This window comes from Aythya marila (genome assembly GCF_965140915.1).
Source record: "Aythya marila genome assembly, chromosome: 8".
Taxonomy (NCBI): domain Eukaryota; kingdom Metazoa; phylum Chordata; class Aves; order Anseriformes; family Anatidae; genus Aythya; species Aythya marila.
In genome coordinates this window covers 30,077,389-30,083,812 of record NC_139049.1, presented here as the reverse complement: position 1 = coordinate 30,083,812, position 6,424 = coordinate 30,077,389, and positions in this window count along the sequence as shown.

Below are 6,424 nucleotides of genomic sequence, written 5' to 3'. Positions count from 1 at the left end.
AGCTTCTTCATCATAGGTTCTTCATCAGTCAGCTGCTTAAAATAATCATTGGACGTACCAGGAGCCAATGTTTGAAAACAAAGCAAAATAAAAATCAATAACAAAAAAACACTACCCCCAAAGAAGTGCAGGATTTGGGAAAGATAGGGCTTGAATTTGCTGAACACCTGTAACCGACATTATTACTTCACATCCTATAGAAAGGCGGTGTCCCTGCGTTCTCCATGTGCCTGGGACTCCAGAAGCACGAGTTTGGGTCGATGAAGGAAGTTTAATGATTTTTTTTCCCCATTTTGTGATTTTACTGCCTTCTGCTGGCCAATGATGATCAGGCTGGGTTTAATTTTTTACATTCAGCACGTGATTATAGCACCTGATCTAAAATCAAGCTTCAGGAGGATAAATGCCAACAACGGGTATTTCATGCTGTTTTTTTTTTTAATGCGTCATCACATGGATATGATACGTTCCACATACTGGGTCCATAAGGGCAGAAGATCTTGGGTGTAAGGGTGCAAAGCAGAAGACACACTGCATTTCACAGACCACATATATCTTTATATTCCAAGCAAATATAAAGATTTAAATAATAATTTCCTGTTTGTACTAAATTCCTGAAAGACTGTCCCCACAGTCCTGGGTAATCTGTCAGTGCAGAAGGAGACAGACCTGCCTTCAGAATTTTATGACCTACTTTAGAAATAATAGTTCTTTAAAGTTTCAGCTTTGCTTATATTTTCAAAGACAAAGATGAATGTGCTTGTCTGTTTGTGCATGGTCTCGAATATTGAGAGCTCAGTAGCTCACATGGCTTGGATTTGGGTAAATATTGAACAAAGAATTATTCAGTTGATCAGATGAGATGATGAATCCCTTGCCTGAAATTAGTTGCCTGCACCTTCCTGCTCTGAAATTTAATAACCATGCCCTGATTTGATAGGCCACACAATATGCCATCTGGGTATACATTGCAAATCCCTCAGGCAATCAGGTTATGAGAATGAAGATATTTATTTTCTGCTTTTTGCATCAGTCAGATCATGCAAAACAAAGCTTTGATTGCAGAATAATTCCATGGGTAACCATAAATAACTATCTGTAAAGAAAGAGTTTTCTTCACACTGACTAATTCCTATTTCTGTAGGAGAGATTTGCAGAGGGAGTGGGAGAGGGCAGATCGCATTCAACAAACTTCTAACAAACATCACAGAGTTTATTCTTTAAGTATTTTAATGCCATAAAGGCCATGCAAAGCAGCTTTGAGCTCTATTTGTACTAAATTAATATGGTAAAAGTAACAAAATATTTAAAATCTGTGTTTATGGAAAATTTAATATGTCTTTCCTTTTTTTGGTAGGTAACCCAAACAGGTAACACAATGAGGCAAAGCCAAGAAGACTGAAAATTAGAGAAGCTACTCTCTGCTTTATGGATCTTTGAGATACCATGGTTACAGAACAGTTACCCACCAAATACTGCAGATCGGTGAGGTAACACCAAATTGGTGGGCAGTCAGGGGAATGCAGCTTCTACTGCTCAATGAGCCACTGGCCAGCTAGATCACCTCTGGGAAGTCATCTAAGCATTCATCAATAACCTGCAATATATTTAGAAAATATTTGGCCAACCTGTATGTGCTTTCCAAAATACCCATTTGTGTGTTTTGTAAACAGAGCAGACCTTAGGTCAAGGAGCTATAAAGAAGGGAAATTTTCCTCACTTATTTTCAGTTTAATTTCCTAGGGAAGTAAGCCATGTTTGATCTGTTTCCCTCTGGAACGTTTTGAAACCACTCTGCAATTTAATCAGGTTTGCAGGGCCTTGGAGACACTAAATACCTCTTTTTTTTGTGGAAATAGCTGTTCAAGTAAAAAGAGACCCAGGGATAGGATAAAGGGAGAACACTGGAATCCAGGCTGTGTTAATTCTGCTGCTCACAGAACTACTTGTTAGAATAGGTTACACCAAGGTCGCTCCCACTCATTTCAGAACAGAAAACCTCAGACATGCTTGTAGCAGGGTTGTTTGCGTTTAGCAACACTGCTGGAAATAGAATGGTTAGATGAAGGATACAGAGCTTTATAAAGATGAGAAGCATTTTTGATTAAAATATAACAGCTATGGACAAGTATTTTGTCTCTAAAGCAAACCCATCTCTCTACAATGTCACAGGTTTCCCAAAGAAGTTGGGATCTTCAAGGTTAATAGTCAATGCAAGCAAGCAATAAAGCAACAAAGAAGCATGTATGTTTGAGGAATCCTTTCAGATAAGGATTCTCCCATGTTGCTTCCTGAAATCTTCCCACATGCCTGCACAGACTCGACAATGACTATGCTATCTGCTAAGGGTGGCCCTGAGGTCCTTTTCCAGATGTGACTCACCTTTCTACCAAAGTGTGAATCTGCTCACGTGTGCCTGGTGTGTCAGTCTGCCTGTGGAAGCAATTGTGACAGTGCTTTGTGCACTATTCTTGAAGTCATGCAAGATGAATGTGACAAACTGAGCATACCCCTCCAGAGATTGCTGTTGAGGTGTTTGCCTCCACTGATTTAGCCAGCATGGTTCTGCTTGTACCACTTACTCCATCCAAAACCAGATTTCCTTACTGGGATGAGACTAGAGAAGAGGAGGTGCCAGTCAGATACCTGTAAGAACCTGTGTCAAGGCTATGATTAATTTAAGATCTTAGTTAAATAGAAACAGTACCTAAAGGTGATAAACATTAGCAGAAATTAGTCAAATCTCAGCTGGGAATAATGCAAGTCTGTAGCCAAGGAGATTTAAGTTCAGGAATCTATCAAAATGAAGAAATCTGCAAGTGATCATTCCAAGAGACGAAGAATTTAAAAAATGAAGCAGATGTCAAACACTGCCATGTGAAGAAGGCTGCAGAAAGGCCAGTGCAGCTGAGGATTCAAATTTCCATTTCTCCTCCAAAAAGAGCTTTTCGTGCAGGAGAAGTAGGGAGTCTGGCCACCATTCCTGTGCAAGTGTCTTCTGGTCTCCCCAAGCCACTCCACCTAAAATAGTGGAGGTAAGTCCAAGAGGAGGGGAGGAACTGCACACTACTGTGGTTTCACTCATCTTCTGAGAGTACCAGTGTCTGAAGCTGCTGTTCCCCAGAGAGGAAGCATGATCCTGCTGTGGGTCAGGCTCAGCCTGGGATATCTCTCTCTAGGCAGGAGACTTTTATGCATAGCTGTTGTGCGTCATGCAGTAGTTGACATGATCTGATTCAGTGTCCGGAACTCATTGCAGCACCCTTGCCACGTGTATCCCTTGTGATCTTCTGATGGTAGCAATCTCTGAAACTCATCATTGAAGCACTAAACTCAGGGCACCTTGGCTCTAATTCCAGCTCTGCTGTTATTTGCTTATGCTGTACCTGACTTGAGCCATCTATAAAAGAAATAGCGTGGATGTAAGGGACGTAGTGAAGGCTGCAGGCACTCGGACAGTCCTCACTCCTTCATTCTGTTACCCTTCCTTCCTCATTCACCCAGTAGAATCCGGGCACTGGGCTAACGAGGCAGCTCCTTCTTGCTCCGAGAACCAGCAGCTTCACTCTTACCACATATGCTTTGAAATGATAATTATACACGGGTTTATTTGTGCTTAGTTCCTTAACTGTAAAGAAATTTGCCTGAGAGAGGCAGAGATTTGGCCCTTAATGAGTTTAATTCGTTTCACTTAGTTGCCAGTAGATGGCTCTCTGAATTTACAGTCCCTTATTTACCTCATTGTTTATCGAATTATGCTGGATGCATTTTGTGTTTTGTGTTTTGGTGTTTTGGATTTGAGGAAGTTTACGTAAGAACAAGGAAGCAATGGAATGAGAACATGGACTGCTAAGAGACAAGGCACGGGATCAGTTCACTTTTTGCTAAATGTTTTGTGGCTACAATCCAAAAGATATTTATTGCGCAAGATCCAACGTTAGGAATTATCAGACTTGAGGAGTTACATCTATGTTCACAAGATGCCTTTGCCACATTTGATTGTAGCTAAGTGAAATTCATTCTCAATAAATAAATAAATAAATAATAATAAAAAAAGCATTTTAAGCATTTTAGTCACTTATTTTAGAGGATGTGGTTTTGGACAGGAATGGTTCTGAATGGATTGAAATGCTTCTTCATTCACAACCTTTCACTGTGAGGGAGAGAAGGGCAGGTGCTGTTTCACAGATACGTGTGTTGACAGAGCACTGTGTCTGAGCTGTGAACTTCAGATAGGTGGCCTGTTTTTGTTACAAGGTACAGAGAAAACAGAGGCAGAAAGGTTACATGACTCAGTGCCTGTCAGTGGCAGCACTCACTGCGGCGCTCGAAATGAGACGCCACAACATCAGTCATGCTGATTTGTCAGCAACACAGAGGAAGGATTTGTTGGCACTATGAATTGTAATGTCTGGCATTGTTGAATTTATAATTGTGAAAGACCGCGTCTTTTCCTCGTACTTCTTCACTTTTTCCTCGATTTCTTTTGATTATTGCTCCACACACTGCAAGATTTAGGGTCAATCTATAGAAGCCCTTTCCAAGTGTATGTTTCTGTTCCCCTTTGTGATCTCTTAGCATTTGAAGTCATCAGCGCCAACTTTGTAGACTGTTGCTAGGCTTTCTCAGTAATGAGAAATCTTTCTGTTATTTTTCTGAAATTCACTTTCGTACCTAGATGTTCCACATTAGGTAGGGTAGAGTCATTTTTTTTTCATCTCTGTTGATACTTCTGTACATTTACGTGCTTCAACAAGACAAATAACAAATCCTTGACAAAGAGGTGAATGTCCCTTGCCCTGTGTAGCTCTGCAGTGATGATGTACAAGCAGCACAAAGGCCCTTTGCTGGCAAGCAGAGACTGTTGCCGTAGCTTAAACCTTGACTGCTCCCAGTTCCTATCCTGCTCGTCCAGGACAGGAGGCCTCTCCGGCAGGGGTGGCAGAGCAGGATGTCTGTCCCCACCTCAGCCAGCAGTTTCAAGCCCTGGTATCCACGCAGACTTCCCTTCCTCGCAGCCCGCAGCCTCCCATGTCAGAGCACATCCGTCAGGCGCGGCTGGGGTGCGGGCACGTCTCACCCGCCTGCCCTTCCGCCGGCAGCCTCCGGCACAGGGATGGGAGGGCTGCCTGAGCTCATCTGGCCAAAAGGTGCTGACAGAGGGGCAGAGCTGACCCCAGAACTCCACAGCCGGTTACCTCCAGCCCTGTGCCACACGCTGAGGAGGTGCAGGAACCAGCTGGCACGCGGCGCAGATGGTGTGCGGGCATACCCTCTGCTTTTCAGCAGCCCACGCTAACAAAGCAGTTGTAGAAAGCTTTAAAATAAGGTATATGTAGCTTTTGGGGATAATACTCGGCCAAATTTGCATGTGCCACCAATGAATCAAGTTCTTCTCTCAGTAGTAGTAACTGACCGGAGAATCCTAAAATCCAAGAGCTCTCTTGACAGACCTGAGCTCCTCTGTGTCTGTAGGAGGGCTCATGGGGCTGGATCGCTCCTGGCACCTTCGGGCAGTGATAAGAATCCCCCTTTTCAGAGATGCAGGATTCTCAGTTTCAGCATAAAAGAGCCAGGCAGTGACAGCTTCCCTTAAGGCAGGACTAAATGAGTCCTCCTGCATCTCAGGCTGATGTCCTTTTGGAAAGGAAATTCCATGCAGGATGGGGGATGGGGAGAGAGGAAACGTTTCTGGTGGTCCCACATGATGAGGTCTGTACTTGTGAGCATGTACAGTGTACGAGAACTGATTGGGATGTCAGGTTTATGGCTGGCTGGGTGTCCTGTACACCATCTGTGACGGACTTAGCCGGGGGGAATCCTACACGCCGGCAGCAGAAGTCTTTGTCTGGGCGGACAGTTGGGGGATTTTTCCTCCCCTCCCCCTGGTGAAGAGCAGCCCTCGCTGGGTGCCACACAATGGGTCTTTGCTTTGCAGCATCTCCATCTGCATGCACGTGTGGGATGCGTGGCAGCACAATTTGGTGGCAGGCCACAACCGTATCCCCGCTGGCCCCGCTTCGGACATGCTGCAACCCGGTTAACACCAGAGGGACTGCTCATGGGTGTACATATCTGCAGATTTTGGGGCCTGACATTCCCCGGGCAAACACACGCAGACAGAAACGCAGGATAACTGTGTGCAGCTGCAAGTCGCTGGTGGAAAAATGGGTGTGCTCGGGCTGCAGGCACAACGCGCTGGAAGCATTCACGCAACGCAAGCAGATGGGATGGGATGAATTAACACTTGCGACTTGGGGACACATCCTATTACTATTAATAGTTCCCTGGGTTAGATTAACCCACGCCACATGCCGGGTAGCGTCCACTCGGAATCATCAGCGAGAACACGTCGCGGGTCCAACAGTTTTTACAAAGCCCCGAAACAGCTTTATTTTTGTGCATTCCTCCCAAAAAAAAAAAA